General features: G+C 41.9%; 36 non-coding genes and 7 pseudogenes across 36 annotated transcripts; all 43 read left to right on the top strand.

The window, feature by feature from the left end:
* The first annotated feature begins 66 nt into the window (after positions 1-66).
* Positions 67-185, top strand: LOC134884412 (5S ribosomal RNA). The gene has a single exon (XR_010168560.1). It is a non-coding gene; the product is annotated as a 5S ribosomal RNA (ribosomal RNA).
* Positions 186-292: 107 nt separating this feature from the next.
* On the top strand, positions 293-411 carry LOC135070034 (5S ribosomal RNA). Its single transcript, XR_010256208.1, has one exon. It is a non-coding gene; the product is annotated as a 5S ribosomal RNA (ribosomal RNA).
* Positions 412-518: 107 nt separating this feature from the next.
* Positions 519-637, top strand: LOC135062695 (5S ribosomal RNA). The gene has a single exon (XR_010249042.1). It is a non-coding gene; the product is annotated as a 5S ribosomal RNA (ribosomal RNA).
* A 107-nt stretch (positions 638-744) lies between these two features.
* On the top strand, positions 745-863 carry LOC134892429 (5S ribosomal RNA). Its single transcript, XR_010171566.1, has one exon. It is a non-coding gene; the product is annotated as a 5S ribosomal RNA (ribosomal RNA).
* Positions 864-970: 107 nt separating this feature from the next.
* Positions 971-1,089, top strand: LOC135060260 (5S ribosomal RNA). The gene has a single exon (XR_010246651.1). It is a non-coding gene; the product is annotated as a 5S ribosomal RNA (ribosomal RNA).
* Positions 1,090-1,196: 107 nt separating this feature from the next.
* Positions 1,197-1,315, top strand: LOC134889436 (5S ribosomal RNA; annotated as a pseudogene).
* Positions 1,316-1,422: 107 nt separating this feature from the next.
* LOC135065989 (5S ribosomal RNA) lies at positions 1,423-1,541 on the top strand. The gene has a single exon (XR_010252252.1). It is a non-coding gene; the product is annotated as a 5S ribosomal RNA (ribosomal RNA).
* Positions 1,542-1,648: 107 nt separating this feature from the next.
* On the top strand, positions 1,649-1,767 carry LOC134893081 (5S ribosomal RNA; annotated as a pseudogene).
* Positions 1,768-1,874: 107 nt separating this feature from the next.
* LOC135059897 (5S ribosomal RNA) lies at positions 1,875-1,993 on the top strand. Its single transcript, XR_010246294.1, has one exon. It is a non-coding gene; the product is annotated as a 5S ribosomal RNA (ribosomal RNA).
* Positions 1,994-2,100: 107 nt separating this feature from the next.
* LOC134894526 (5S ribosomal RNA) lies at positions 2,101-2,219 on the top strand. Its single transcript, XR_010171797.1, has one exon. It is a non-coding gene; the product is annotated as a 5S ribosomal RNA (ribosomal RNA).
* Positions 2,220-2,326: 107 nt separating this feature from the next.
* Positions 2,327-2,445, top strand: LOC135059464 (5S ribosomal RNA). Its single transcript, XR_010245865.1, has one exon. It is a non-coding gene; the product is annotated as a 5S ribosomal RNA (ribosomal RNA).
* A 107-nt stretch (positions 2,446-2,552) lies between these two features.
* LOC134892417 (5S ribosomal RNA) lies at positions 2,553-2,671 on the top strand. The gene has a single exon (XR_010171564.1). It is a non-coding gene; the product is annotated as a 5S ribosomal RNA (ribosomal RNA).
* Positions 2,672-2,778: 107 nt separating this feature from the next.
* LOC135068318 (5S ribosomal RNA) lies at positions 2,779-2,897 on the top strand. Its single transcript, XR_010254522.1, has one exon. It is a non-coding gene; the product is annotated as a 5S ribosomal RNA (ribosomal RNA).
* Positions 2,898-3,004: 107 nt separating this feature from the next.
* On the top strand, positions 3,005-3,123 carry LOC135059896 (5S ribosomal RNA). Its single transcript, XR_010246293.1, has one exon. It is a non-coding gene; the product is annotated as a 5S ribosomal RNA (ribosomal RNA).
* A 107-nt stretch (positions 3,124-3,230) lies between these two features.
* On the top strand, positions 3,231-3,349 carry LOC135064323 (5S ribosomal RNA). Its single transcript, XR_010250632.1, has one exon. It is a non-coding gene; the product is annotated as a 5S ribosomal RNA (ribosomal RNA).
* A 107-nt stretch (positions 3,350-3,456) lies between these two features.
* LOC134889072 (5S ribosomal RNA) lies at positions 3,457-3,575 on the top strand (annotated as a pseudogene).
* Positions 3,576-3,682: 107 nt separating this feature from the next.
* LOC134892406 (5S ribosomal RNA) lies at positions 3,683-3,801 on the top strand. The gene has a single exon (XR_010171563.1). It is a non-coding gene; the product is annotated as a 5S ribosomal RNA (ribosomal RNA).
* Positions 3,802-3,908: 107 nt separating this feature from the next.
* On the top strand, positions 3,909-4,027 carry LOC135059463 (5S ribosomal RNA). Its single transcript, XR_010245864.1, has one exon. It is a non-coding gene; the product is annotated as a 5S ribosomal RNA (ribosomal RNA).
* A 107-nt stretch (positions 4,028-4,134) lies between these two features.
* On the top strand, positions 4,135-4,253 carry LOC135059462 (5S ribosomal RNA). Its single transcript, XR_010245863.1, has one exon. It is a non-coding gene; the product is annotated as a 5S ribosomal RNA (ribosomal RNA).
* Positions 4,254-4,360: 107 nt separating this feature from the next.
* LOC134892394 (5S ribosomal RNA) lies at positions 4,361-4,479 on the top strand. The gene has a single exon (XR_010171562.1). It is a non-coding gene; the product is annotated as a 5S ribosomal RNA (ribosomal RNA).
* Positions 4,480-4,586: 107 nt separating this feature from the next.
* LOC135068317 (5S ribosomal RNA) lies at positions 4,587-4,705 on the top strand. The gene has a single exon (XR_010254521.1). It is a non-coding gene; the product is annotated as a 5S ribosomal RNA (ribosomal RNA).
* A 107-nt stretch (positions 4,706-4,812) lies between these two features.
* On the top strand, positions 4,813-4,931 carry LOC135059895 (5S ribosomal RNA). Its single transcript, XR_010246292.1, has one exon. It is a non-coding gene; the product is annotated as a 5S ribosomal RNA (ribosomal RNA).
* Positions 4,932-5,038: 107 nt separating this feature from the next.
* On the top strand, positions 5,039-5,157 carry LOC135064322 (5S ribosomal RNA). Its single transcript, XR_010250631.1, has one exon. It is a non-coding gene; the product is annotated as a 5S ribosomal RNA (ribosomal RNA).
* A 107-nt stretch (positions 5,158-5,264) lies between these two features.
* Positions 5,265-5,383, top strand: LOC134889071 (5S ribosomal RNA; annotated as a pseudogene).
* Positions 5,384-5,490: 107 nt separating this feature from the next.
* On the top strand, positions 5,491-5,609 carry LOC134892383 (5S ribosomal RNA). The gene has a single exon (XR_010171561.1). It is a non-coding gene; the product is annotated as a 5S ribosomal RNA (ribosomal RNA).
* A 107-nt stretch (positions 5,610-5,716) lies between these two features.
* LOC135059461 (5S ribosomal RNA) lies at positions 5,717-5,835 on the top strand. The gene has a single exon (XR_010245862.1). It is a non-coding gene; the product is annotated as a 5S ribosomal RNA (ribosomal RNA).
* A 107-nt stretch (positions 5,836-5,942) lies between these two features.
* Positions 5,943-6,061, top strand: LOC135059460 (5S ribosomal RNA). Its single transcript, XR_010245861.1, has one exon. It is a non-coding gene; the product is annotated as a 5S ribosomal RNA (ribosomal RNA).
* A 107-nt stretch (positions 6,062-6,168) lies between these two features.
* On the top strand, positions 6,169-6,287 carry LOC134888670 (5S ribosomal RNA; annotated as a pseudogene).
* Positions 6,288-6,394: 107 nt separating this feature from the next.
* LOC135061125 (5S ribosomal RNA) lies at positions 6,395-6,513 on the top strand. The gene has a single exon (XR_010247516.1). It is a non-coding gene; the product is annotated as a 5S ribosomal RNA (ribosomal RNA).
* Positions 6,514-6,620: 107 nt separating this feature from the next.
* Positions 6,621-6,739, top strand: LOC134884411 (5S ribosomal RNA). The gene has a single exon (XR_010168559.1). It is a non-coding gene; the product is annotated as a 5S ribosomal RNA (ribosomal RNA).
* A 107-nt stretch (positions 6,740-6,846) lies between these two features.
* LOC135070033 (5S ribosomal RNA) lies at positions 6,847-6,965 on the top strand. Its single transcript, XR_010256207.1, has one exon. It is a non-coding gene; the product is annotated as a 5S ribosomal RNA (ribosomal RNA).
* A 107-nt stretch (positions 6,966-7,072) lies between these two features.
* LOC135062694 (5S ribosomal RNA) lies at positions 7,073-7,191 on the top strand. Its single transcript, XR_010249041.1, has one exon. It is a non-coding gene; the product is annotated as a 5S ribosomal RNA (ribosomal RNA).
* A 107-nt stretch (positions 7,192-7,298) lies between these two features.
* Positions 7,299-7,417, top strand: LOC134892372 (5S ribosomal RNA). The gene has a single exon (XR_010171560.1). It is a non-coding gene; the product is annotated as a 5S ribosomal RNA (ribosomal RNA).
* A 107-nt stretch (positions 7,418-7,524) lies between these two features.
* On the top strand, positions 7,525-7,643 carry LOC135060258 (5S ribosomal RNA). The gene has a single exon (XR_010246649.1). It is a non-coding gene; the product is annotated as a 5S ribosomal RNA (ribosomal RNA).
* A 107-nt stretch (positions 7,644-7,750) lies between these two features.
* On the top strand, positions 7,751-7,869 carry LOC134889435 (5S ribosomal RNA; annotated as a pseudogene).
* Positions 7,870-7,976: 107 nt separating this feature from the next.
* On the top strand, positions 7,977-8,095 carry LOC135065988 (5S ribosomal RNA). Its single transcript, XR_010252251.1, has one exon. It is a non-coding gene; the product is annotated as a 5S ribosomal RNA (ribosomal RNA).
* Positions 8,096-8,202: 107 nt separating this feature from the next.
* On the top strand, positions 8,203-8,321 carry LOC134893080 (5S ribosomal RNA; annotated as a pseudogene).
* Positions 8,322-8,428: 107 nt separating this feature from the next.
* LOC135059894 (5S ribosomal RNA) lies at positions 8,429-8,547 on the top strand. The gene has a single exon (XR_010246291.1). It is a non-coding gene; the product is annotated as a 5S ribosomal RNA (ribosomal RNA).
* Positions 8,548-8,654: 107 nt separating this feature from the next.
* On the top strand, positions 8,655-8,773 carry LOC134894408 (5S ribosomal RNA). The gene has a single exon (XR_010171785.1). It is a non-coding gene; the product is annotated as a 5S ribosomal RNA (ribosomal RNA).
* Positions 8,774-8,880: 107 nt separating this feature from the next.
* On the top strand, positions 8,881-8,999 carry LOC135059458 (5S ribosomal RNA). The gene has a single exon (XR_010245860.1). It is a non-coding gene; the product is annotated as a 5S ribosomal RNA (ribosomal RNA).
* Positions 9,000-9,106: 107 nt separating this feature from the next.
* On the top strand, positions 9,107-9,225 carry LOC134892361 (5S ribosomal RNA). Its single transcript, XR_010171559.1, has one exon. It is a non-coding gene; the product is annotated as a 5S ribosomal RNA (ribosomal RNA).
* Positions 9,226-9,332: 107 nt separating this feature from the next.
* Positions 9,333-9,451, top strand: LOC135068316 (5S ribosomal RNA). Its single transcript, XR_010254520.1, has one exon. It is a non-coding gene; the product is annotated as a 5S ribosomal RNA (ribosomal RNA).
* Positions 9,452-9,558: 107 nt separating this feature from the next.
* Positions 9,559-9,677, top strand: LOC135059893 (5S ribosomal RNA). The gene has a single exon (XR_010246290.1). It is a non-coding gene; the product is annotated as a 5S ribosomal RNA (ribosomal RNA).
* The last annotated feature ends 100 nt before the right edge of the window (positions 9,678-9,777 follow it).

Genomic DNA, 9,777 nt, shown 5'->3' with positions numbered 1-9,777 from the left:
TCAAATGTATTCATTTATGAACCAGTAGTTAGAAGTAGAAAAGTTCAAACAGTAACCACAAAGCTCATCTACAGCCACACCACACTGGATACGCCCAATCTCATCTGATCTTGTAAGCTAAGCAGTGTTGGGCCTGGTTAGTACTTGGATGGGAGACCACCTGGGAATAAAAGGTGCTGTAGATATTTTTATACTGCCAACACCGTTCTGTTGATGCATTCCATTTTCAAACGTATTCATTTATGAACCAGTAGTTAGAAGTAGAAAAGTTCTAACAGAAACCACAAAGCTCATCTACAGCCACAGCACACTGGATACGCCCAATCTCATCTGACCTTGGAAGCTAAGCAGTGTTGAGCCTGGTTAGTACTTGGATGGGAGACCACCTGGGAATACAAGGTGCTGTAGATATTTTTATACTACCAACACCGTTCTGTTGATGCATTCCATTTTCAAACGTATTCGTTTATGAACCAGTAGTTAGAAGTAGAAAAGTTCTAACAGAAACCATAAAGCTCATCTACAGCCACACCACACTGGATACGCCCAATCTCCTCTGATCTTGGAAGCTAAGCAGTGTTGGGCCTGGTTAGTACTTGGATGGGAGACCACCTGGGAATACAAGGTGCTGTAGATATTTTTATACTGCCAACACCGTTCTGTTGATGCATTCAATTTTCAAATGTATTCATTTATGAACCAGTAGTTAGAAGTAGAAAAGTTCAAACAGAAACCATGAAGCTCATCTACAGCCACACCACACTGGATACGCCCAATCTCATCTGATCTTGGAAGCTAAGCAGTGTTGGGCCTGGTTAGTACTTGGATGGGAGACCACCTGGGAATACAAGGTGCTGTAGATATTTTTATACTGCCAACACCGTTCTGTTGATGCATTCCATTTTCAAACGTATTCATTTATGAACCAGTAGTTAGAAGTAGAAAAGTTCTAACAGAAACCACAAAGCTCATCTACAGCCACACCACACTGGATACGCCCAATCTCATCTGATCTTGGAAGCTAAGCAGTGTTGGGCCTGGTTTGTACTTGGATGGGAGACCACCTGGGAATACAAGGTGCTGTAGATATTTTTATACTGCCAACACCGTTCTGTTGATGCATTCCATTTTCAAATGTATTCTTTTATGAACCAGTAGTTAGAAGTAGAAAAGTTCAAACAGAAACCACAAAGCTCATCTACAGCCACACCACACTGGATACGCCCAATCTCATCTGATCTTGGAAGCTACGCAGTGTTGGGCCTGGTTAGTACTTGGATGGGAGACCACCTTGGAATAAAAGGTGCTGTAGATATTTTTATACTGCCAACACCGTTCTGTTGATGCATTCCATTTTCAAACGTATTCATTTATGAACCAGTAGTTAGAAGTAGAAAAGTTCTAACAGAAACCACAAAGCTCATCTACAGCCACACCACACTGGATACGCCCAATCTCATCTGTTCTTGGAAGCTAAGCAGTGTTGGGCCTGGTTAGTACTTGGATGGGAGACCATCTGGGAATACAAGGTGCTGTAGATATTTTTATCCTGCCAACACCGTTCTGTTGATGCATTCCATTTACAAACATATTCATTTATGAACCAGTAGTTAGAAGTAGAAAAGTTCTAATAGAAACCACAAAGCTCATCTACAGCCACACCACACTGGGTACGCCAAATCTCATCTGATCTTGGAAGCTAAGCAGTGTTGGGCCTGGTTAGTATTTGGATGGGAGACCACCTGGAAATACAAGGCGCAGTAGATATTTTTATACTGCCAACACCGTTCTGTTGATGCATTCCATTTTAAAACGTATTCATTTATGAACCAGTAGTTAGAAGTAGAAAAGTTCTAACAGAAACCAGAAAATTCATCTACAGCAACACCACACTGGATACGCCCAATCTCATCTGATCTTGGAAGCTAAGCAGTGTTGGGCCTGGTTAGTACTTGGATGGGAGACCACCTGGGAATACAAGGTGCTGTAGATATTTTTATACTGCCAACACCGTTCTGTTGATGCATTCAATTTTCAAACGTATTCATTTATGAACCAGTAGTTAGAAGTAGAAAAGTTCTAACAGAAACCACAAAGCTCATCTACAGCCACACCACACTGGATACGCCCAATCTCATCTGATCTTGGAAGCTAAGCAGTGTTGGGCCTGGTTAGTACTTGGATGGGAGACCACCTGGGAATACAAGGTGCTGTAGATCATTTTATACTGCCAACACCGTTCTGTTGATGCATTCCATTTTCAAACGTATTCATTTATGAACCAGTAGTTAGAAGTAGAAAAGTTCTAACAGAAACCACAAAGCTCATCTACAGCCACACCACACTGGGTACGCCCAATCTCATCTGATCTTGGAAGCTAAGCAGTGTTGGGCCTGGTTAGTACTTGGATGGGAGACCACCTGGGAATACAAGGTGCTGTAGATATTTTTATACTGCCAACACCGTTCTGTTGATGCATTCCATTTTCAAACGTATTCGTTTATGAACCAGTAGTTAGAAGTAGAAAAGTTCTAACAGAAACCATAAAGCTCATCTACAGCCACACCACACTGGATACGCCCAATCTCATCTGATCTTGGAAGCTAAGCAGTGTTGGGCCTGGTTAGTACTTGGATGGGAGACCACCTGGGAATACAAGGTGCTGTAGATATTTTTATACTGCCAACACCGTTCTGTTGATGCATTCAATTTTCAAATGTATTCATTTATGAACCAGTAGTTAGAAGTAGAAAAGTTCAAACAGAAACCACAAAGCTCATCTACAGCCACACCACACTGGATACGCCCAATCTCATCTGATCTTGGAAGCTAAGCAGTGTTGGGCCTGGTTAGTATTTGGATGGGAGACCACCTGGAAATACAAGGTGCAGTAGATATTTTTATACTGCCAACACCGTTCTGTTGATGCATTCCATTTTAAAACGTATTCATTTATGAACCAGTAGTTAGAAGTAGAAAAGTTCTAACAGAAACCAGAAAATTCATCTACAGCAACACCACACTGGATACGCCCAATCTCATCTGATCTTGGAAGCTAAGCAGTGTTGGGCCTGGTTAGTACTTGGATGGGAGACCACCTGGGAATACAAGGTGCTGTAGATATTTTTATACTGCCAACACCGTTCTGTTGATGCATTCCATTTTCAAACGTATTCATTTATGAACCAGTAGTTAGAAGTAGAAAAGTTCTAACAGAAGCCACAAAGCTCATCTACAGCCACACCACACTGGATACGCACAATCTCATCTGATCTTGGAAGCTAAGCAGTGTTGGGCCTGGTTAGTACTTGGATGGGAGACCACCTGGGAATACAAGGTGCTGTAGATAATTTTATACTGCCAACACCGTTCTGTTGATGCATTCCAATTTTAAACGTATTCATTTATGAACCAGTAGTTAGAAGTAGAAAAGTTCTAACAGAAACCACAAAGCTCATCTAAAGCCACACCACACTGGGTACGCCCAATCTCATCTGATCTTGGAAGCTAAGCAGTGTTGGGCCTGCTTAGTACTTGGATGGGAGACCACCTGGGAATACAAGGTGCTGTAGATATTTTTATACTGCCAACACCGTTCTGTTGATGCATTCCATTTTCAAACGTATTCATTTATGAACCAGTAGTTAGAAGTAGAAAAGTTCTAACAGAAACCACAAAGCTCATCTACAGCCACACCACACTGGATACGCCCAATCTCATCTGATCTTGGAAGCTAAGCAGTGTTGGGCCTGGTTAGTACTTGGATGGGAGACCACCTGGGAATACAAGGTGCTGTAGATAATTTTATACTGCCAACACCGTTCTGTTGAGGCATTCCATTTTCAAACGTATTCATTTATGAACCAGTAGTTAGAAGTAGAAAAGTTCTAACAGAAACCACAAAGCTCATCTACAGCCACACCACACTGGGTACGCCCAATCTCATCTGATCTTGGAAGCTAAGCAGTGTTGGGCCTGGTTAGTACTTGGATGGGAGACCACCTGGGAATACAAGGTGCTGTAGATATTTTTATACTGCCAACACCGTTCTGTTGATGCATTCCATTTTCAAACGTATTCATTTATGAACCAGTAGTTAGAAGTAGAAAAGTTCTAACAGAAACCACAAAGCTCATCTACAGCCACACCACACTGGGTACGCCCAATCTCATCTGATCTTGGAAGCTAAGCAGTGTTGGGCCTGGTTAGTACTTGGATGGGAGACCACCTGGGAATACAAGGTGCTGTAGATATTTTTATACTGCCAACACCGTTCTGTTGATGCATTCCATTTTCAAACGTATTCGTTTATGAACCAGTAGTTAGAAGTAGAAAAGTTCTAACAGAAACCATAAAGCTCATCTACAGCCACACCACACTGGATACGCCCAATCTCATCTGATCTTGGAAGCTAAGCAGTGTTGGGCCTGGTTAGTACTTGGATGGGAGACCACCTGGGAATACAAGGTGCTGTAGATATTTTTATACTGCCAACACCGTTCTGTTGATGCATTCAATTTTCAAATGTATTCATTTATGAACCAGTAGTTAGAAGTAGAAAAGTTCAAACAGAAACCACAAAGCTCATCTACAGCCACACCACACTGGATACGCCCAATCTCATCTGATCTTGGAAGCTAAGCAGTGTTGGGCCTGGTTAGTATTTGGATGGGAGACCACCTGGAAATACAAGGTGCAGTAGATATTTTTATACTGCCAACACCGTTCTGTTGATGCATTCCATTTTAAAACGTATTCATTTATGAACCAGTAGTTAGAAGTAGAAAAGTTCTAACAGAAACCAGAAAATTCATCTACAGCAACACCACACTGGATACGCCCAATCTCATCTGATCTTGGAAGCTAAGCAGTGTTGGGCCTGGTTAGTACTTGGATGGGAGACCACCTGGGAATACAAGGTGCTGTAGATATTTTTATACTGCCAACACCGTTCTGTTGATGCATTCCATTTTCAAACGTATTCATTTATGAACCAGTAGTTAGAAGTAGAAAAGTTCTAACAGAAGCCACAAAGCTCATCTACAGCCACACCACACTGGATACGCACAATCTCATCTGATCTTGGAAGCTAAGCAGTGTTGGGCCTGGTTAGTACTTGGATGGGAGACCACCTGGGAATACAAGGTGCTGTAGATAATTTTATACTGCCAACACCGTTCTGTTGATGCATTCCAATTTTAAACGTATTCATTTATGAACCAGTAGTTAGAAGTAGAAAAGTTCTAACAGAAACCACAAAGCTCATCTAAAGCCACACCACACTGGGTACGCCCAATCTCATCTGATCTTGGAAGCTAAGCAGTGTTGGGCCTGCTTAGTACTTGGATGGGAGACCACCTGGGAATACAAGGTGCTGTAGATATTTTTATACTGCCAACACCGTTCTGTTGATGCATTCCATTTTCAAACGTATTCATTTATGAACCAGTAGTTAGAAGTAGAAAAGTTCTAACAGAAACCACAAAGCTCATCTACAGCCACACCACACTGGATACGCCCAATCTCATCTGATCTTGGAAGCTAAGCAGTGTTGGGCCTGGTTAGTACTTGGATGGGAGACCACCTGGGAATACAAGGTGCTGTAGATAATTTTATACTGCCAACACCGTTCTGTTGAGGCATTCCATTTTCAAACGTATTCATTTATGAACCAGTAGTTAGAAGTAGAAAAGTTCTAACAGAAACCACAAAGCTCATCTACAGCCACACCACACTGGGTACGCCCAATCTCATCTGATCTTGGAAGCTAAGCAGTGTTGGGCCTGGTTAGTACTTGGATGGGAGACCACCTGGGAATACAAGGTGCTGTAGATATTTTTATACTGCCAACACCGTTCTGTTGATGCATTCCATTTTCAAACGTATTCATTTATGAACCAGTAGTTAGAAGTAGAAAAGTTCTAACAGAAACCACAAAGCTCATCTACAGCCACACCACACTGGGTACGCCCAATCTCATCTGATCTTGGAAGCTAAGCAGTGTTGGGCCTGGTTAGTACTTGGATGGGAGACCACCTGGGAATACAAGGTGCTGTAGATATTTTTATACTGCCAACACCGTTCTGTTGATGCATTCCATTTTCAAACGTATTCATTTATGAACCAGTAGTTAGAAGTAGAAAAGTTCTAACAGAAACCACAAAGCTCATCTACAGCCACACCACACTGGGTACGCCCAATCTTATCTGATCTTGGAAGCTAAGCAGTATTGGGCCTGGTTAGTACTTGGATGGGAGACCACCTGGGAATACAAGGTGCTGTAGATATTTTTATACTGCCAACACCGTTCTGTTGATGCATTCAATATTCAAATGTATTCATTTATGAACCAGTAGTTAGAAGTAGAAAAGTTCAAACAGAAACCACAAAGCTCATCTACAGCCACACCACACTGGATACGCCCAATCTCATCTGATCTTGGAAGCTAAGCAGTGTTGGGCCTGGTTAGTACTTGGATGGGAGACCACCTGGGAATAAAAGGTGCTGTAGATATTTTTATACTGCCATCACCGTTCTGTTGATGCATTCCATTTTCAAATGTATTCATTTATGAACCAGTAGTTAGAAGTAGAAAAGTTCAAACAGTAACCACAAAGCTCATCTACAGCCACACCACACTGGATACGCCCAATCTCATCTGATCTTGTAAGCTAAGCAGTGTTGGGCCTGGTTAGTACTTGGATGGGAGACCACCTGGGAATAAAAGGTGCTGTAGATATTTTTATACTGCCAACACCGTTCTGTTGATGCATTCCATTTTCAAACGTATTCATTTATGAACCAGTAGTTAGAAGTAGAAAAGTTCTAACAGAAACCACAAAGCTCATCTACAGCCACAGCACACTGGATACGCCCAATCTCATCTGACCTTGGAAGCTAAGCAGTGTTGAGCCTGGTTAGTACTTGGATGGGAGACCACCTGGGAATACAAGGTGCTGTAGATATTTTTATACTACCAACACCGTTCTGTTGATGCATTCCATTTTCAAACGTATTCGTTTATGAACCAGTAGTTAGAAGTAGAAAAGTTCTAACAGAAACCATAAAGCTCATCTACAGCCACACCACACTGGATACGCCCAATCTCCTCTGATCTTGGAAGCTAAGCAGTGTTGGGCCTGGTTAGTACTTGGATGGGAGACCACCTGGGAATACAAGGTGCTGTAGATATTTTTATACTGCCAACACCGTTCTGTTGATGCATTCAATTTTCAAATGTATTCATTTATGAACCAGTAGTTAGAAGTAGAAAAGTTCAAACAGAAACCATGAAGCTCATCTACAGCCACACCACACTGGATACGCCCAATCTCATCTGATCTTGGAAGCTAAGCAGTGTTGGGCCTGGTTAGTACTTGGATGGGAGACCACCTGGGAATACAAGGTGCTGTAGATATTTTTATACTGCCAACACCGTTCTGTTGATGCATTCCATTTTCAAACGTATTCATTTATGAACCAGTAGTTAGAAGTAGAAAAGTTCTAACAGAAACCACAAAGCTCATCTACAGCCACACCACACTGGATACGCCCAATCTCATCTGATCTTGGAAGCTAAGCAGTGTTGGGCCTGGTTTGTACTTGGATGGGAGACCACCTGGGAATACAAGGTGCTGTAGATATTTTTATACTGCCAACACCGTTCTGTTGATGCATTCCATTTTCAAATGTATTCTTTTATGAACCAGTAGTTAGAAGTAGAAAAGTTCAAACAGAAACCACAAAGCTCATCTACAGCCACACCACACTGGATACGCCCAATCTCATCTGATCTTGGAAGCTACGCAGTGTTGGGCCTGGTTAGTACTTGGATGGGAGACCACCTTGGAATAAAAGGTGCTGTAGATATTTTTATACTGCCAACACCGTTCTGTTGATGCATTCCATTTTCAAACGTATTCATTTATGAACCAGTAGTTAGAAGTAGAAAAGTTCTAACAGAAACCACAAAGCTCATCTACAGCCACACCACACTGGATACGCCCAATCTCATCTGTTCTTGGAAGCTAAGCAGTGTTGGGCCTGGTTAGTACTTGGATGGGAGACCATCTGGGAATACAAGGTGCTGTAGATATTTTTATCCTGCCAACACCGTTCTGTTGATGCATTCCATTTACAAACATATTCATTTATGAACCAGTAGTTAGAAGTAGAAAAGTTCTAATAGAAACCACAAAGCTCATCTACAGCCACACCACACTGGGTACGCCAAATCTCATCTGATCTTGGAAGCTAAGCAGTGTTGGGCCTGGTTAGTATTTGGATGGGAGACCACCTGGAAATACAAGGCGCAGTAGATATTTTTATACTGCCAACACCGTTCTGTTGATGCATTCCATTTTAAAACGTATTCATTTATGAACCAGTAGTTAGAAGTAGAAAAGTTCTAACAGAAACCAGAAAATTCATCTACAGCAACACCACACTGGATACGCCCAATCTCATCTGATCTTGGAAGCTAAGCAGTGTTGGGCCTGGTTAGTACTTGGATGGGAGACCACCTGGGAATACAAGGTGCTGTAGATATTTTTATACTGCCAACACCGTTCTGTTGATGCATTCAATTTTCAAACGTATTCATTTATGAACCAGTAGTTAGAAGTAGAAAAGTTCTAACAGAAACCACAAAGCTCATCTACAGCCACACCACACTGGATACGCCCAATCTCATCTGATCTTGGAAGCTAAGCAGTGTTGGGCCTGGTTAGTACTTGGATGGGAGACCACCTGGGAATACAAGGTGCTGTAGATCATTTTATACTGCCAACACCGTTCTGTTGATGCATTCCATTTTCAAACGTATTCATTTATGAACCAGTAGTTAGAAGTAGAAAAGTTCTAACAGAAACCACAAAGCTCATCTACAGCCACACCACACTGGGTACGCCCAATCTCATCTGATCTTGGAAGCTAAGCAGTGTTGGGCCTGGTTAGTACTTGGATGGGAGACCACCTGGGAATACAAGGTGCTGTAGATATTTTTATACTGCCAACACCGTTCTGTTGATGCATTCCATTTTCAAACGTATTCGTTTATGAACCAGTAGTTAGAAGTAGAAAAGTTCTAACAGAAACCATAAAGCTCATCTACAGCCACACCACACTGGATACGCCCAATCTCATCTGATCTTGGAAGCTAAGCAGTGTTGGGCCTGGTTAGTACTTGGATGGGAGACCACCTGGGAATACAAGGTGCTGTAGATATTTTTATACTGCCAACACCGTTCTGTTGATGCATTCAATTTTCAAATGTATTCATTTATGAACCAGTAGTTAGAAGTAGAAAAGTTCAAACAGAAACCACAAAGCTCATCTACAGCCACACCACACTGGATACGCCCAATCTCATCTGATCTTGGAAGCTAAGCAGTGTTGGGCCTGGTTAGTATTTGGATGGGAGACCACCTGGAAATACAAGGTGCAGTAGATATTTTTATACTGCCAACACCGTTCTGTTGATGCATTCCATTTTAAAACGTATTCATTTATGAACCAGTAGTTAGAAGTAGAAAAGTTCTAACAGAAACCAGAAAATTCATCTACAGCAACACCACACTGGATACGCCCAATCTCATCTGATCTTGGAAGCTAAGCAGTGTTGGGCCTGGTTAGTACTTGGATGGGAGACCACCTGGGAATACAAGGTGCTGTAGATATTTTTATACTGCCAACACCGTTCTGTTGATGCATTCCATTTTCAAACGTATTCATTTATGAACCAGTAGTTAGAAGTAGAAAAGTTCTAACAGAAGCCAC

The sequence above is a fragment of the Pseudophryne corroboree genome, chromosome 3 (genome assembly GCF_028390025.1).
Source record: "Pseudophryne corroboree isolate aPseCor3 chromosome 3, aPseCor3.hap2, whole genome shotgun sequence".
Classification (NCBI taxonomy): domain Eukaryota; kingdom Metazoa; phylum Chordata; class Amphibia; order Anura; family Myobatrachidae; genus Pseudophryne; species Pseudophryne corroboree.
The sequence above is the reverse complement of the archived record's forward strand: the minus strand, read 5'-3'. Positions and strand labels throughout refer to the sequence as shown.